Source organism: Micropterus dolomieu, linkage group LG13 (assembly GCF_021292245.1).
Source record: "Micropterus dolomieu isolate WLL.071019.BEF.003 ecotype Adirondacks linkage group LG13, ASM2129224v1, whole genome shotgun sequence".
Classification (NCBI taxonomy): Eukaryota; Metazoa; Chordata; class Actinopteri; order Centrarchiformes; family Centrarchidae; genus Micropterus; species Micropterus dolomieu.
In genome coordinates this window covers 21428554-21447724 of record NC_060162.1, presented here as the reverse complement: position 1 = coordinate 21447724, position 19171 = coordinate 21428554, and the positions used below count along the sequence as shown (strand labels likewise).

The 19171-nt window shown below is 39.6% G+C and overlaps 1 protein-coding gene across 1 annotated transcript in view; it reads left to right on the top strand.

The window, feature by feature from the left end:
- Positions 1-520: 520 nt before the first annotated feature.
- lpar1 (lysophosphatidic acid receptor 1) overlaps positions 521-19171 on the top strand; it is a 46185-nt gene continuing 27534 nt past the window's right edge. The window contains exon 1 of the mRNA XM_046066820.1: positions 521-861. The gene's annotated coding sequence lies outside the window, so the exon portion shown is untranslated. The remainder of the gene's footprint in view (positions 862-19171) is intronic.

Genomic DNA, 19171 nt, shown 5'->3' with positions numbered 1-19171 from the left:
GTCAGTCTCACATTCTCTTTTTCTCTCTGCTTCAATCCACCCCTCTCTCCCTTCCTGTCTCTTTCTTAACAAGTTACTGAAAAAAAATCTGTTTCCAATTAGGCGCTGAGGGAAAAAAGAACTCTCAACACTACAAGAAATGCCTTTTGTAACGGGACATTTACTTCATAAAATATCATTTTTTATAAGGTAAGTGTGACAGTGTCAAATGGGTGAATTAAATGCATTTGTTACAGATGAAATTTCACCTGTCTTAAGTATTAGGAGACTAAAAATCCAGCAATTTCAAGATCTCCTCAAGAAAATGCTCCTGTGTTATTGGTTTGCAGTGAAACGCGGTTTGGAAGAAAAAAAATTTCTCCAAGCAAAATTAGATGTCCACAAACTTTCAATGAAACTCTTTATTAAAATGTATCGTTTTTTTCAGTGTGAGTGTGCGTGTGTGTGTGTGACGTCATGTGCAGACAAAGGTCCTCTCCTGCAGAGTATGTGTGGCAGTCGGTCGGCCAGAGAGAGAGAAAGAGCTTTGCGGAGCCGCCGCGCCAGCGCAGAGAGGCACGGAGACGCAGCAGAGAGCATCAAGGCGACTTCATCTGGAGGAAAATAAATAAAACAACTTTAGCAGGGACAGACTGTTCGAGAAAAAACAGAGGAGGTATTGATTTTTTGCGCGGACATAAAATGAAAGGGTTACCTGGCTGTATTTTGGATTTGGAGTCTTGTATTACACAGCTGCGACTTTGACTCTCTAGGAGTTGTCTGTTGGAGGAATTTCAGGCACCCCGAATCAGGCTTGAGTTGGACATCCAGGAACCAGTCAAGGAGTAAACTAAACTACCTCTCACTGGAAAAGCAGAGACTGTAAGTATGTCAGGTCTTATTTTGCTTATTTAATGACTCCTTATAAATTCACATTTGGTTCCTAGGGGGAAATCAAAAATTTTTTTCCTCCTTTGGCTTACTTATGCGCGTCTTCTTAAGCATGCACGGTGTGGGTATCTTTACATACTCAAAGTGTACCTGCCACGTAGACGTGGCTAGAAAGCCCTCGGTTCAGATAAAGGCTTTGATGGCATTAGCAGATGCCTGAATCCGCTGTGCGCACCGTTATTTCGATAGGAGACGCTCGGCCGTGCGCCCACAGGGGTAGAGAACGGGGACGCGGCTGGAATGAAGGACTTGTTGCGCCAGAGCTGGGCTCTTGATCAAACTGAGGGATTGGAACAATATTTATGGAAGGGAGTGAGCGGGAAAATAACAAGCAGGCGTCGGGTCTGGGAGTAAAAGTTTGACATCTGTGTTGATTTTCCACGCTGATCCGCAGACTTTTCTTCCTCTCCCTCCCAAATGTTGAGTTGAGTTGTGTTATTGTCAGTGCTTGTAGGTGAAATTGCTGAAACATGATGACCAAGCTGGCAGCCTATTGATAGTCCTCAAACATTTATTGTGGTGGTGGTGGCATCTTCCCAAAGTATGCGCCTTGATGCATGCTACCAATACCAATACACCATGCTGTGCCATGGCCTTGAAGTATTGTTAAAGATGTGACACTGGCAAAACTCACAATGTGGTTTTGGTCCTTTCAGCAAAACAAAATCAGGTTCTAGCTGTATGATTCTCAGGTAGATAGGCAATGTTAACCTACCTCACCTGCAGCAAGGATGGAGATAAACAACTCAGAGTCAGATTTGAGCACAGTCCCCCTGACTGAAATATAAAGACATCCTTAGTCTCCATTGCAATACTGTAAAAAGTCAAATGAGGCAACAGTATTTCAACATCTAACATTGTTTATCATCCCTGCATCTGGGATACATGTAATATTCAGTGAAGTTGAACATTTACAGAAATGTGCATAACCATATTACTACACAGTTCATGGTGTAAATGAAATGTAAGGTGTGCATCCTGGATATGAAACAGTCTTGTGAATTCAAGAAGCAGATTCAGCGGACTGTGTCTGGTGCACAGTAACTGAAGAGCAACATCTTTTTATTGTGATGGTCAAGGAAGCCAACAAAGTAGAATATCGCAATAACTGCTGAGCAGGCTGCTGTGAAATTTGGTATTTGTGTCCCCCAGAGGAGAATGAATCTCTCTGGAGACTCGTAACATTTCATTAAGAGCAAGTCAGGTCAGCATTTTCACTTGACTGGCAATTAAGTCTGTTAGAACAAAACTAATGGCCAGATTGCTATGAAATTTGCTATGTGCATTTGTCGAATTTGAATGCTTTTGGTGACTTCTTGAAATTTTTCTCTAGTGCCATCACCAGGTCAAACTTTTCTATTGAAAATACATTGATTGTTGTGGGCCCTGGAGTTTCCTTCACCCCAACCCTCAGGCCAAAATCCCCATTTGCACTTAATCTCACATCTCTAAAGGAGAGGTAAGAATTTACTAAGCACTTCCACTCTGCTCCCATCAGAAGATCTGTGATGGGGCACACAGGTGGAGCTTAAGTAAGTTTCTAATAGCCTATAAATAGCATTTAAATAGACATGACCTTTCCTTTTCTGCCTCCTCAATCAAACAAACATAAACAAATGGCTGCTCTGGATAGTCATTATCTCCGCGTTTTTGTTGATCTCATGGCTTTTCGTTTTCACAAACATTTCCTCATGTCTTCATGTGATAACATAACATTTGTAATTCACTGTTTTTTACTGATTGTAGGTCTACTGTAAAAAAGCCATATGCTCTCTACATGCTATATTTGCCCTTTTGATGTTACCTAATTAATACTGATCAAAGGCTCAAATGGTATGTATTTAGGAGTGTGTGTGTGTGTGTGTGTGTGTGTGTGTGTGTGTGTGTGTGTGTATTCACAAGACAGCGAGAACTCTGTTTACCTACCACCCACTGCCACAAACCTCGGGAGGTCTTTGATGCTATAGTGGGGTGTGGGAAACATTTACACTTCTGGTGCCTTTCAAGCTGTTTTAATTAGAATCCACATTGTCAAAATGATCTTTCACATTTGTTGACTGTTGGCTTAATACATTCCTGGTTGAAATATGGGGACTTTTGAGCAATTTAAATTTTAGGGCCTATTTTCATCTTACTGTATGGAATCCCATGCATATTGACTTTACACTAAGCTGAGACACATTCAACAGCTGCAGCTGGAGGTGGGATAGGGTTACTAGACCATAGGGTCGTCAGTATTTTCAACCTTCCACTGTTAAATAAGACATTTAACCTTTTCACTTGGACATGATAAAATATTATTACTTGTTCTTGCTAAATAGGGCGGCAGCTCCACTTGGTGTTTATTGAACCAATGCCAGTTTTATTGCTTATAGGTGTTTCTTAAATTAGTCATTCTTACTAATATGTTACAAACACGCAAATGTGGATTGTGAATTTTAAAGACTGAAAGAAAAGAAAATCTCAAGACAATTTGAGTCATTAAACCGTGTTTCAGATGAGATTTGATTTATATGGCAGACGTAACTCATGGCCTTTTAACCCATATTTTAATAGTTGTGTAATTCTTGCTTCAAATTTTAACTGGTTTTGTCTATAATTTAGTTGCAACCATCCCCTCTCTGAGAGCCTCCTTTGCGATGTGCATCTAAAAGCACATTATGCCGCATTTTACTGCAAGCACGGCTACTGCATAGGGTTACAAAGTGAGGAGATAACTGAGAGATAGTGATGAAAGGAGCTGACAGGAAGAGATTGAGGCAGGAAAACTGTTTAGAGAAAAGAGATAGCAAATGTTGCCTACTTATCACTGCTTTTGCATACAAAGCAATCTGCAAAAGATAATGGTTTAAAGTTTAAAGTGAAGGTTGAAACTATATTTTACCTAATGTGAGTTTACAGTCTAACATTTCAAAACATTTCATAACTCATTTTTCATTTACTGGTCTTCCCAACCTTTTAAATCTTTTCAGTGGAAAATCATACTGAGTGACCCTGGTTATGACACTCCAGCCCTCCAAATATGACGACAGGATAGTTCTCAGGAGCTCAGTGGTTTCCTAAGTAACTAGGGAAGCAGCACAGTCTATTAGTCATTAAGGTTCTGACTGAAAGATATACACAGGGTTACAAAAACATACGCATCCGAAAGTTATTCCACAACTTGTGATACGCTGAAACGTAAAACTAAAGTTGAAGGCTTACGTTGATGCTTCTGACTTCTGACCTTCTTGTTCAAACTTAACAAAACTCCCACTGCAAAGACTTATAGACTCCCCTGAAGACGACTGTTTTATGTTTCCCCACATGAGCTCTGACATCCGTCAAAAGAAAGGGTCCTTGAACCATCTGTGTTGTGATTACTGAAGGCAAGATTTCTCCTCCCCCTTATCTAAGGACCTGCATTCCACCCATTCTTACTCCCATCGTCCAGATTGTTTCCACATTCATGCAGGTAACAGAGTCGCATATTGTGAGCTTGTGAGTTAAGGAAATGAAATTTCCTTCACAGACGTGTGAATGGGGAAATGATTCAAACAAGAGTTCTACCTATTTAAACAGCTATAAGAAAACTGACACAAACTTACACATGCTTGGTTGTGGAGCTAATTAGTACAACCATTGCCTTCTATTCTATTAAACCTGCAATATTTTTGTGGACATTTTTAAGCTAGATGCAAATTTTACTTCTCCTTTAGCTTCCGTGCCAGTGTGTCTTTGTGTGCCTGTGGTCAGGCCACATGATCATGATAAAGTTGGTGATCATGCTTCACATCTTAAGCATGACGGACCACAGAGCAGTTCCCTCTGCAGCTCTCGTCCTGATCACACTGCAGTGGCATGGGACTTGTTGAGGTAACACACTTGAGTGCCAGCAGGCTACACTCAATCAGCTGCGATCAAGAACAGTAATAACAGACAGCAAATCTAAAAGCCTACCTCAAACTTCAACTGTCCCACTTATGCGTGATGCTTTTTATTTATATCATGGCAAAAACATAATGGTCTGCAATATAGAATACCCACAGACATACCTGTCAACATTGGGATTTAAAATAAGGGAAACTTTCAGGACACCCCCACCCCACACACATTCTTCTCATTAAATAACACTATAATGTGAATTCCATAATATACTGTTAGTATATGGTTAATATATTCCTTATAGTTACTATATTCGTTCTAATTTCATATATAGTTTATCACTTGTATAGGCCTAATATTAATTCTGTCGGTTGTTTTCATTCACTAAATCCTTGTGCAAGAAAAACAGTCTACATTGGTCTTAATTTATTAATTAATAATTCACATTGTCGATCATCTTTCCAGTTTGCACTTGTCTAATTTTAGGTGCATATGCAAGTGAATACTATGGATGTATGTATGTGCAATGTATCATCCATCTTGGTCCCCTCGTGCTGCTGTTCTTCTTCTTCTTTTATTGGCTGACATCACCGTTCACTTCCCATCACTGTTAAAGCAAATGTGCTACATTCTGCTACCCGCTTTACAAGGGGGGGAGTAGCAAACATTTCAAATACACCCGGCAAGTTTTTGTATTTTTTAGGAAGATTAAAAAAATACGGGAGATTTATGGGAAAATATTTAAACGGAAGGATACTGGGAGGGAACAGTAAAATACGGCAGCATCCTGGGTATAACGGGAGAGTTGATAAGTATCCTCCTAGGTGGTCAGCAGCAACTTCTGCGCACCTGTCGTCATTTTTGTTTTCAATATTTCTGGTCAGAAGACCCACACTTGCGCTCTTAAGATTGGACAGAAGAGGAAAAGATGAAGCGATGTAGAAGAACCTCTTTCAAGGTGCTTGGAACTCTCCAACAAAAAACAGGCACATAAAAAGTGCATAAGCAGTCCTCCACTGCGTTAAACTCATTGGAATCAACTAAAACATAAGGCAAGGCAAATACATTTTTCAACAACAAGACAATTGAAAAGTAGTGGCCTCCACTGCTTAAATGGCATTTAATGTGGCTGCAGTTTAAGGAGAACAGTGTAACTGGAGATTAAAAACTTATCAATAGTTATTGTGTATAGTGCTGGGACATTCAGGCCCCATCTACACTACTCCGTTTTAGTTTGAAAACGGAGTTTAAAAATGAATACGATCTCCACAGTAGTGTTTTAGCTGTGTATCAGAGTTCTCTCCTTCTACATTAAAACGACTGAGAACGCACATCTAGTGGCCGTTCAAGGAAAATGGGCATGCGCCTGCCGGTGTAAACATGAAGCAGATGGTCTATTCCGCTGTTACAGAAGATTTGGTGAAAGAATAAAGTACTACAGACTAAGAACCACACCAGATTTTATTTTGCATGGACCAATAACGAGCTGGGACTGTTGCTGAATGTAACACGGGAGTTAAAAGCAACTGTGGCGGAAGAAAACAGTCGTCGCAAAGTAAATATGTCGACATACACAGAACAAGTGTAGGCTATAAGTGTTATTTGCACGGTACAAAATCTTTTAATAAGAATACCAAGTCAAAAACTCTGTCAGTCGCATCGTGTTTCTGCTTTGCATGACTTGAGAGCCAAACGTGAGTGTCTGCATCATCGTGTCTAAAGTCCTAAGTTTTTGTCCGTCCGCACTACGGAGTTTTAAAATGAAAAACGGGGTTGGCAGCGTTTTCAAACTTCTCTGTTTTAGGTCTTCGTTTTCACCATTTTAGTTTGGAGGTGCAAACGTAGCAAATGGTCTACATTTTAAAACGAAAACGCGGTCGTGTGGATGGGGCCTCAGACTGTATGTACTTTTAAATCATGGCTCTTTGGGTGGGAATGGTAGGGAATTTGTTGGAAGAATGAGATTTTGTTTTACAATATGTTACCTGGTTTTGAAAATAAACGTAGGGAAATCTTATTTTGTATTATTTTCTTGCCGACCATGGTATAATCATGGATAACATATTAGAATGTCAGACGCTTGCTGGTGGACAGATTTTAAGTGATGGTCTTGGCAGACACACAAGTCATTTGTTGTGGCTTTTATGTTTTCCATTTACACAAATTAACTGAATGTTCTGCTAATGCACAAGGAGATGTAAAGGTTCTAGCAAAGGTCCTTTTTTGTTCTTAATTTTTATCTCAGCTAATGTAAAAATAAATAGTGGTTTTGACAGGAAGCTGTCCCTGTCAGTTTGAGGACTGAACTGCCATTATGTGTGTGTGTGTGTGTGTGTCTGCCACATGAAGAATGCAGTTTAGGATAGTAGACATTTTTGACATCATTATCTTAAAATGTGGTTCCTGTGTTGGAAGAGAAATTCAGTTTGAGGAACGTGTTGGGGGCCATCATTGAGTCAACTGTTTATCATGCGTTCCAGTGGCTCTCATATGTTTTGCCTCACAACACCCCGTGTCACAGGTTAAATCCCATGCTGAATATTTCCATCAAAAAATAATAAATTAAAATAAAAATAATTTACCATCTCAGGTATCTTTAGTTTAATAATCTTTGGAAAATGTACAGAAGTGCTGTTGCTAAAAGAACAGCTAGTAGCCAACTAGCAAGTTAGCTAGTAGGGGTGAGCGCCGAAAAATGAGCGAAAAGTTGTGTTATCTTTGAACGCCCTACAGGAGCCACACTTCACAACCCTGCCATGTGTTTAACATATCCCGACGACTCCCTGGAAATGGAGACTGACACTGAGAAAATAAAAAGATGATGAGAAAGACATAAATCAGAGACAGAAAAAGAGAAAAACAGGCAGGCACATACCCGCTTGCCCGCAGGTTTGGAGCCATACACTAGTCTGTTTTTAAGGTCTCAGCATACCTGTTGAGTACCATTTACTCTGCCGAATCATGCTCACTGACTGCAACTATTAATGTGTGCATACTGCAGCGCTGTCATCCGTGCTGGAGTTGCCATTGCACCAGCACTGTAGTTAGCACTGCTGACAAATCTACAGAAAACCTGCCAATTATCCACCCAGAAAGGTGAGAAAAGGTTAAATGAACAAACCAGAATTTACTACAATGTCTTCATTGTGAAATGTGACACATACAGTAACTTGACAGCTTGCATCAGCATTCCAGGAGATGGAACAATGAGGCTCTGTTACCAAATATGTCCTGTAGTGGACCTCCGAAATTTTTATGTACTGAGAAGGAGATAAAGACATATCAAGATTGTATTCCCCATGAAAGTTAAACAAAAGGATGTTGGTCAGAGTGACCAACACTTCAGAGCAGCCCACCCATTACTTTCCCTCTTTGCCACTCCTCATTCCTCATATCTTGGAAATCAATTATTTTTTGTGTCTGTGTGAGAAGGCAGTGTGAGTTAAAATGATGTATAGTTGTCCCGACATAGACACGGGAAAGTACAGAAAGAGGAACCAAAACCAAAAGAGAAATTATTATTCAACCCAGCTGCATCTGAAATCGTCAAAAGTAATGGCCTGTTCTTGTGTGCTACTGTAAAGTGACTTTATATACAAATGTTATGCATAAGAGCTATTGCTGAAGACTGTTAATGAAGACGCCTGCACCTCTTAGTCCTCTGGTGCAGCAGTCAGTCAACAACGTTAAATCAGATGCAGGAGATACATTTCTAGGTTGTAAATCCTTTGTAAATATCTTACTTGGTGTCCAAGTTTTAATACAGTATAGTGGCTTTGGATTTTTTGGAATTTTTAATTGTGTTATAGATTACTTTTTGGCAATCAATTTGTGGTAAGGAGAACAACAAAAGTAGTATTTAATCAATATTCAATGAGATTTTCCACTCTGGTGAGACACAATTCAGCCAAATACTGGGCAAATGGTCACCTTTCAGCACGACAACCTGAAGCAGATGGCACAACGCTTAAATGGTTTCAGTACAAGTCTCTGAATATCACTGAATGCCTGGACTTGGACACCACTTTACATTTGTGGAGAGACCTGGCAGTTCTCAGACACTTCCCATCCAATATGACTGAGCTTGAAAGGATTTACCAGGAAACATGGGATAAAATGTCCAAATGCACAAACCTTGCAGATGTTCACTTACCTGAGAAGACTTGCTGCTGTTAATTGCTGCCAAATATGCTTCTACAGAATGCTGAATAAAAGCTTTTGTAAGCATGTCTACTAGAAAGGATCTAAAAACTATTTTATTCCCTCTTTTTCTTCTCTTCCTTTTGTGAAGCACTACTACTGTTTTTAAAAGTGCAAAAGAAATAAGGCTTCCTTGCTTTTGGCTTTCAGTTTGGTCTTCAGCAAGTGAAACATAAACAGTTGGACTGAGGTCAGGTGACTGGTTTGGCCAGTCAAGAACATTCCACTGCTTGGCCATGAAAAAGTCTCGGTTATCTTGTGTGTGTATTTAAAAATATTGTCCTGCTGCATTGTTCTAAAATTGGGAATTTGTGGACTATAAAAAGGCCACAAGTCACCCAATATGGAAATGAAGTTCCTCAACCGTAAAGCTTAAAGTCAGCACTTGAACCAAGTAATCATTGGTTTGTTTTAAATGTAATGTGCTGAAATAGAGCCAAAGCAATGGCAAAATGTCACTTTCCACATACTTACTGATTGCACTGCATTTCACAATTTTCCTGCAGTGTCATTGCTGTATTATTTCTTTGGATGGACAATTTTTTAAGTCTAATGCATATTGTACACAAACCTTGCAAATGTATTTTCACCGCAGATGGTGGATAAACATGCTCGCAGGCCTTTGTTTCCATTCAGTGTACAGCATTAGTGATTTAGACAAGCGACAGTCCAGAACATTCAGTGATGAATTCAAAGAATGCTTTTGATTCAAACCCCGAAATCTCTGCAGACCACACTGACGCAATCCCATATTGCATCTGAGCTACGGTGATGTAATCTGTGGAATCTGTCTCCAATAGTGTGATTTCATTAGAGGATGACTGAACACGCCCCAACAATAAACTGCAGAGAAACCTGGCACATATGGTAGAGGCCGTTTCTCTGGACCCAGTCATAAATGTTTGGAGAAGTTCATAATTAAACTAAATTAAAACAATCAATGCAACTGGACTAAAGTCTGTAAGTTCCCCCAATTCCTTTTGTTATACGTCACACTGTGGTTTCTTTAAAAAAACTAAACGAACAACATCCACATTTAAATCAGGTACTGTACGTGATATGTTTTTCAGTTCCTAGGTTTCAGGTTTCTCCCTTATCTTTCTTGTGCACTTTGCGTGTGTGTGTGTGTGTGTGTGTGTGTGTGTGTCTGTTCATACACAAAAGTTTCCAGAAAGTCTTTTCGTTTAACACTGTAAACACACACGTCCTCCAATCTCACATTGAATATATTTATCTGTCACCACCAGCTGTCAAAAACTGCACAAATGCCAAAAAGTTCAGGTGTGAAGTGGTGTACACGCCGTGTATTTGTGCCATACAGCGTATGCTTTTGCTGCTCTAAACTGCATTTCTGAGGATTTTCAAGGATTAATTTCATGCTTATATTTTTTTCCTGCCATTTAGCCTGCAAACCTGCTTTACCCAAACATGTGGAACAGATCATTGCAAAAAGACCTTAAAGCAAAGAAGCTTATTAGATGGACATTTACAAAATGAAAGGGTGTGTTATACGCCGCTCCGCAGATAATAACCCATGAGTTGGATTTCGGTTGTCACTAGGCTTTCCTACGCTATGATCCCTGGAAGAATTTATAGCCAAATTAAAATGGCTTTTATATGTTATTTATGATTCTGGCTGTTATTTAGAAATAAAACATTGCTCTGAGTGGCTTTGGACAAACCAGAAGCCACTGCTCAGCCTGTCTCTACAGAGCTGTGTGTGATTTAGCAAGTTAACTCCTTCTCCCTGGGGAATAAAACATTGTTTTGTCAGTGTACGTCCAAGACTAAATGCTCCACAAGTGCTTCTGTTGACGATGTGATGAAATGCTGCTTCTTCAATCTCCTGTCAAGTTTGAATATGTTGTTTTGGGGCTGTTCTACAACAATAATTATAATGATTCTCCTAAATATGTTCTACTATGGTCAATTCAAGTCTAGTCTACTGTGTAAGACAGAACACATTCTATTCTATTCTATTTGAGTCAAGTTCAGTTTAGTGGAGTTGAGTCTAGTCGAGTTCATTTTTGTTACTTTTACAGATTCCCCATAATCTGTAAAAATTATATTATAGTTCAGTCAAATATGGTCTAGTTTATGAGGATTGTTCAATTTGAGTCAAGTTGAGTTGAGTCTAGTCTTGTTAAGCTTTAATTGGCTTTTCTTCAATAATATTCTGGATTCCCTTAATTCTGTTATATTCTAGTCTATTCAAGTTTAATCCAGGCAAGTCAAATTAAGTCAAATATGATCTACTATATAAGACAATACACGTTCTGTTCTGTCTGTGAAGGTCTTCAGTCATCCAGGTCATATTTATGCAAGGAAGGTTAAAATCAAGGGCAACTAGACTTGGTGAAAGATACTAGAATAAGAAGTCTCTCGGATGAGAGATGAAACGAGTCTTTGAGTATCTTTAACCAAGTCCAGTTGCCCTTCAATTTACCCTTCTTTGGGTGACATTCTATTCTATTTCCATGCGGTGTCAAGTCAGTTCAATTCAATTCTATACAAATATGGCCTAGTTTGTTAGATTTACCACATTCTGTTCTACCCTGTTCTATTCTAGTCAAGTACGGTCGAGTTTATAAGGCTAGTCACTATTCTATTCTATTTGATTATATTCTGTTCTTAGCCATATCATGTAATGACTGAACATGTGTCACTTTGGAGCTTGGTGTGCTGAGATGGAAGTGCTTAAGTGGTTGGAGGGGTATCATCCACTGACCAGCCATGAATCAGCCCGTCACGGCTGTAGTCACACATGACTCAACACCAGCTCTCAATCCAACCCTTGTACTGAGCTCAGCCACTCTGCAGCAACTGTTTGAGAGTATGTGCGAGTGTGACGGCATGTGTGTGTGTCTGTGCATGTTGGTGTGTGTGCACTCGCCCATGAAGTTAAAGAGAAAGTTAGAGAATGAAAGCCTATGTGTGTGTGAGTGTTTGTGTGTATTCTGGGTTGTAGAAGTCCCATTTCTCTGCTTTCTGGGGTGGGACTATGGAAACAATGGGCACATTGTGCGGAGAGTTGGCAAAGGGGAGAGGAGGGAGGTTGAGGAGAAGGAGGGAGGTGGAGGGGAGATGAGGAGACAGGAGAGTAAGGCTAAGGAAAAGATAGATGCCAGAAGATGAGTTGAGGGGAGAGAAGAGAAGAGGGGGGTTAAAGGGAAAGGGAGAGGAGAGGGGAGAATAAGAGAGGAGTGAACACAGTGAAGAGGACAGGTGAGAAGTTGAGATATGGGGACCATGTTGAAAAAAGGTGGAGAAGAGTTTAGGGGAGAGGAAAGAAAGGAGATGGAGACGAGAGGGAAAAGGGGCAGAGGTTAGGAAGAGAGGAGCAAATATGGAAAGGGAAAGGGAAGGGGGAGGAGAAAGAAAAAGAGTGGGGACGAGCTGAAGGAGGATAAGGTAAGAGGATATCATGTAAAAAGTCAAAAGGAGAAAAGGAAGGGAAGGGAGAAAAAAGGAACAAATCACCTGAGTGAAGTGGTTGAAGGAGAGCTTAGGAAGCAAGGGAACAGGGTGGACAGATACAGATGAAAGAAAGCAGGAGAAACACAGGCAAAAGGAATACAATGATATGAGGAACATAATTGGAAAGGACGACAAGAGAAGGCAGATTATATGATAAAGGAGGAGGGGAAGTATGGAAAGTTATAAGCTTTCTCAGATTCACTTGTCATACGTAAAATATCCATATATAAAAAGATACAAATGGTCTGGATTGTAGCCAGTTTCTTTGCAGCTTTGCAGGTGGGGAAAAAATGACGTCCGGTGAGTATAAAGTAACAAAAAACACAATTTCTCTGACAGAGTCAATAAAAAACGCATGGATGTACAGTATGATCAGAATTTGACACCAGATGCTGTTAAACTTATCTGCTTATTGTTAAATGATTAATCTGAGGACAAGTTTGACTCTAAAGTGGAGTCCTCAGACACTTTGCAGGCATTCAGTGAAGAAACTTTCCATCACTTTCAGATGTTACCAGTATCACTCATAACTCATTCACATCAAAGTCTAGTTTAAGAAATGCTGCGCAGCTGAACACCTCAACTTTGGGTGATTTATTTTATGTACTAAAAATTGTTTTACAGGTCTAAAATCATCATTATGCCCCAGATGTGTACAATGGTATCATTAATCGGCATGGTAAATTATGCATAACTGTAATCACTCTTAGATGTTTCGTGACTTTTTATGAAAATGAATCATTCTTACAAGGCTAGAAACTACAGAGCCAACAATCTACTGTGGGATTCCATGCTGATGAACTGCAGGGGCCATTTCTTGGACAATAAAACATTAGCATATTTGTCTGAACATCCAAATGAGCTTCATATGAATCATGTTTTCCTAGGTTCCAAAACCAGAAGGTGTATACCTTTCTCCATAAAAGAGAAAAGCATTATAATTCCCTGTAAAACTATACATCAGTATGAGTCTTGAGCTGTTTCATTTCAAAGTCAAGTTTCACCCTCTATCCATATTTGGATAAGGAAAAATGTAAGACACCTCAAGAGGAGCAACAGAAGAGTCTTGTCAACTTTATTTGTATAGCACATTTAAAAACAACAGGAGTTGACCCAAGTACACAACATACACAAATACAAGTATGCACGAACAAAAGAACAAAGAATATATACCAAATCCAAATACTCAATACAACACTAATACACCAATACACATCAATAAAAGGAATAAAACCAAATTCTAGGAAACTAAAAAGAAATAATTAAGAATGTCAGATTAAAAAGCTGTGAGAGATTGACGAAAAATAAGGGTCAGAATCAGGTAAAAGCCAGAGAAAATAGATTGAAAATAGATAGGTTTTTAAATTATATTTGAAGGACTCAATGGTGGGGCAGGACTTGATGGTAGATGGAAGACTATTCCAAAGCCTGGAGGCAGCAACAAAAAAGTTTTCATTAAGTTGAAGGAAGTTCCTCGCCATCCAGCCTTTAATATCGTTAAGAGGTTTTTCAGAGAGTGGGCGCTGTCAGGTGTAACTGGTATGTAAAACTGTGTGTCATCTGTCAACAGTGATACAAAATATTGTACTTCTCAAAGACAGTACCAAGGGGATGTATATTGAAAATAAGAGAGGGCCTAAAATTGAGCTTTGAAGGATTTAATAGATTTTAATAAAATTCCACGGTCGATTGTGTTGAGGGCTGCGCTAAGATCAAGCCGGAGTAAAATGGCTCTAGAGCCGGAGTCATTATGGATGTCATTATGTACCTTCAACAGGGCAGATTCAGTACTATGAAGTGCTCTAAAACATTTTAAAAGTGTTCAAGTAGCAGGAGACCTGGAAAAAGAGCCATGAGCCTGTAGCTTCAGCGATGGAGGAGCCAGGATCATTCTAAAAGTCAGTGTTGGTACAGTCAGACCAGTGAGAAGTGCTTTGGTTGGGCCGAAGCGACTGTTGAAAGCTCCAGGAGGCTGGGATCACTCTCCCAGACAAACAGGAAATAGATGTTCATCCTACAGTATGGACAATCAGGATAAAATCTACATATGCTATTATATAATAGATTGTTACATATATGAAGATCCAGGAGGATGTTGAGCAACGTCAGGTGTCGCGAAACGAGGCAAAGCTGAAGTACACTACATAGGAGAGAAGAAACAAACACACAGAGGGAGAGCGAGACAAGGACAACATGCACACAGGGGAGAAAGAGGACACCATGCACACAGGGGAAAGAGACACAAACAAACAGATGGTTCAGATATGCAGTTGTTTTCAGAAAGTTTACAGTAGTCTCATTGACAGGAGAAACATGGACTGAAATAGGCTTGATTCGTTGAGACTGAGGCTGACCCACCAGAAGGATAATGGTAAAACACTGATTACTAGTTTTCAGATATGCTTGTGCTTTTAAAGGCTCTGAACTTTATCAAAAGCAGGATATGCCAATGCCATCACATATAAGCTACTTTCACTAACCAATGCGTTTGGTTTCAAAGACCAAATGCATAAAAAATTGTGGAAGAACGGCAGACATTTATAAATGACTAAGATGTGACAAATCCTTTCAAGTGGATTTGTTGCGGTCCCTCATATCTGCCTAACTGTCTGAAAGCTCCACTTCTTCTCTTATGTCTGCACTGACTGTTGTCGTATATTAATGACTAAAAACCTTTTTCAACACAATGTACAACTTTAATCCCCCCCGGGTCCCGGTTGTTTTTTTAACCACTACACTGGCCCGAACATACCGTTATACCTTAAAGACGGATCTGGATATAAACTAAAATAATTCATATCCAGACCTTTATACACAGGTGAGATATAGATTGGTGATGTATAAGGCTATCAAGCTCTTCATCTTATCCATGTCTTTCATCAGTTCCCTGTGGGGCTGAGTGTAGACTCCCAGATCAGAGATTGGCCAGGCATCTTTCTGACACCCTAATAAATGTTCTCTAATACAGACTAAACTTTCTCTCTGCATAGGAATAACATGTCAAACATGAAATTCAGCGGTGTCCCTGTTAAAGCTTTATTCCTCTCAGGACTGTGTTAACAATAGCATAGGATTTTTGAGAAACTGGGAGCAGTCTTGGGTTTAGTTGCTGTCTGTCTGTATCCAAAACCGTTACAAATCTCTTTTATGATGTAAAAATGCTGTGGTTAATGTTTGCTAAGGTTTAGGCACAAATACAACTTAGTTAGGGTAGGGTTAGGGAAAGATCATGGTTTTCGTTAAAATAAGTACTTTGTGAAGTTTTCGGGGGGGGGAAAAACTTCATAACCACTGTGGTCATAGTTAAGACACCCATGTTGAACAGCGGTCTTCTGTGACATTTTGTTTACCCAGCCATCCAACCCAATATATTTATAAAATATACCCCATCTTATATATATATATATATATAAATGTATATATATATAAATGTTAATCTTAAATATGGATTGCCAAGACATGAAGCGATTCCATTATGTACACTCCAGCTCTCCTAAAGTCAAAAATGTCAAGTTTGCACACAATATCCCTTATCATCTTTTCAGAAGGTTTCCATAACATTTCCATAAACCTTTTGATTCTCTTCACTATGAGATATGTTCATTTCAACATATATTGTGAGGTGTAACGGACACTTTTCCCACTTTGCAGTCTCTAGCAGCTGCAAGTGGGACATTTGTTCTTGGCTTTCACTAACTCTGTGAGGAAGTGTGTCATCCCTCTGAAGTTAAAACATGAAATGTTATTTAGTATATATATATAGAAAAAGCTTTATGTGTTTGCTCATTTCCAAACAGACAAAGTGTTGATGATTGTAACAGTAAAACAGAGAGGAGGATAATTCAGTGTGTGTGTTAATTAAGCTTATGTTATGAATACACGGATGTAGCCCTGGTGCTGATGCTTGAGTTATGACCTCACTTAAATGGATTCCAGGGTGGTCCTTTCACAGCCTGACACACAGACACACACACACAAAACGCACTTTATTCTCTCTCTCGCCACATAGCCAGACTTTATTACACATTACTAACAACAATTAAGAGAGTGTGTCGACACACATTCAAGCACAGCAAGCATTTTGTTCTCCGTCTTTAGCACCTAGGGTTCAACACATTGCACACACACATAGTCCCAAACTTTCCTCTCTTGCTCAGACACACTAAAATGCTTCAACTAGCTGCTCTTATATAGTCCACATATTTGTACACACCCAGGTGCAGGAACACAGAAATCTGAAATCCCCTCTTTCTGTGTCCTCTTTCTTACTCAACCTTTCCCTTTTAAAAGACCCACCCACTGACTGTTGCAAATAAACACACACACACACACACAATGACAGGATCTTTCTCTGGTCTGATGAAAGTGTTGGGAATGTGTACTGAGAGGCCACTGACACTTCCTCCACTTTCTAGTACTGACGACTCGCCTCAGGCATCTAATGCCCCGGTGACTGCTCGCTCCAGACGTTTAATGGCTATAAGCCGCAGATGACAAACAAAATAGATGGGCTTTCATCTGCGGTGGTAGTTGTCGTAGAGCACTCCCTCACTGTGGATCTATCCTGCATTAGTGTTGCCTGCTGTCACTCAGCTGCTCCTTTCAGTGCTTCTTAATGGCTGAGTTACTGCTTTCTCTGGATACAAGCAAAAACTTCAAAATGACATGCAGGGCTAATGATGTCCTTTATAAAGTGACCAGACAAATCACTACAGACTGCATAGGGAAAATATAAACCTAACCATTTTTTAATGTATGTACTGTCTGATAAATAAACATAGTTTGCAATACTCACATGCACGTGTGTGTACACTGAAACAGTTCTTGTTCATACTGGCTATTACAAGATCCACATCATCGTTCTGTTCACAAATATACTCCGATTTCATAGTTATCTAAGGTGTCTAGTTGACTTTACTTCTTACCCACCTTAGATAAAACACACTCCGAGTACGTCAGGTTAATATAATATTTAATAATTTTAAGTTTTTTCCTCTTTTTGTTTTCTGGGACAGTGTTTGGGACAGTATTTCCAGAAATGTTGTCATAAAAAGACTTTTAATTTGGAAGATGTTCAAATGATTTAGCTCAGACAGCTGAAGTTTCATAAACATTGCAGTGCATATTTGAATAGAATGAGGACTATGGATTTTGTCCTTACATTGTAAGTGCATTAGGAACAGATATCTTAATGGCCAGTATGAATGGAATGAATGATTACAGCAAACAGAAATTGTTTCAGTGAGTGCTTAAAGTGGAAAAATGTAGGTGCCATGTGTGTATCGGCTACAGCAGTTTAATTTTTGTGGGTTGTTTTCCTTTATTAAATCCTTTTGCAAGGAAAAAGGTAAACATGGTGGTTAGTCTCTAATATGTTAATGCTAAGCGCTAACTTGTTAACAGTCATAATCATTCATGCAGTACATGTTCAACATTTCTAAAGTTTGCTATTGCACGCATGGCATTGACAAGCAACTTTTTAAATAAAAGGCCCAATCTTCTCCCCAAATTACTTTGTCTCCACCAACAGAGATTAGCAGGATGGCAAGAACAGGAACAGGTGAGCGGCCCCCTGGTTAATGCAGTTTATTTATGGTATCATGAATCGCCCACAGAACCCGATGTATAAGTGCAGGTACTGTATACCAGTGAGTGCCAGCCCACTATAAGCCCTGGTTTCAATATACATAAGAGTACTAGACTATTTTTTAAGACCCCATCCTCTAAATGAGGTTTAACTTGTGTGGTCTTGTTTAAAAAAAAGGATTTAAACAATGACAGAATTCTGAAGCAAAAAGCATGGAAATGTGGCCCTGTTGTGATGATTATAGGCCAGCATGTATTTTTTGACACGTCTCCTCAGAAATCAATGTGGAGAAATTGAGCAGATACATCCGGCTTGTCTGGAGCAGTACAGTATTAGCAATAATTCAATACAGCTAATAGAATGTACCATTGTGATTGCAGTGAATGAAATCACATTTTACAGCCACTCCAAGCAAACAGGACTGCAAATGGAGTCCCCTATCGACCTGCCTCGGGAAATTGGAGAAATAAACTGAGTCCAGAAAACCGTTTATTTAATTGATTAGGGCTTCATACTGTGGTTGGTGCACTGCCATGCCTAATAGACACCCGTTTTGGCTAAGGAATATAAAGATGTTGTACACTGCCAACATTTTGAGCCAGCCTGCTGTATAGTTCATGGGCAGTATTGCTATTGGCTTGAATTAGTATTAAAAATGGGCTAAATTTAGAATTTAAAGCATGCGGTTCAATGGAACGAAAGAACAGTCAGGAACTAAATTATGGGCTATTGCTACCGGCAAAACTAATGCTCAACATTATGTGACATGCTTGTATATCATGGCCATCAAATCAGTGTGTTACCAATGAGATTTAGTGCTCCTCAGCAGCTTAGGTGCAGGAAAAATATTTTTGGCAAACCTTAGCTTTCATGGCTTTCAACACTGCCTCATTCCCCAGGAGCCTCCCTGAAGGTTGTGATAGTTTTTGATAGTTTTTCCAACATTGCAAATTTGTGTGTGTGTGTGTGTGTGTGTGTGTGTGTGTGTGTGTGTGTGTGTGTGTGTGTGTGTGTGTGGGAGGGGGGGGGGTTGTTAATCAATTGGCATTCGATCATGTCATAATGTGTTTCCTGGCAATACGCACAAAAATACTGGCTGGCCAGAGCTGATTT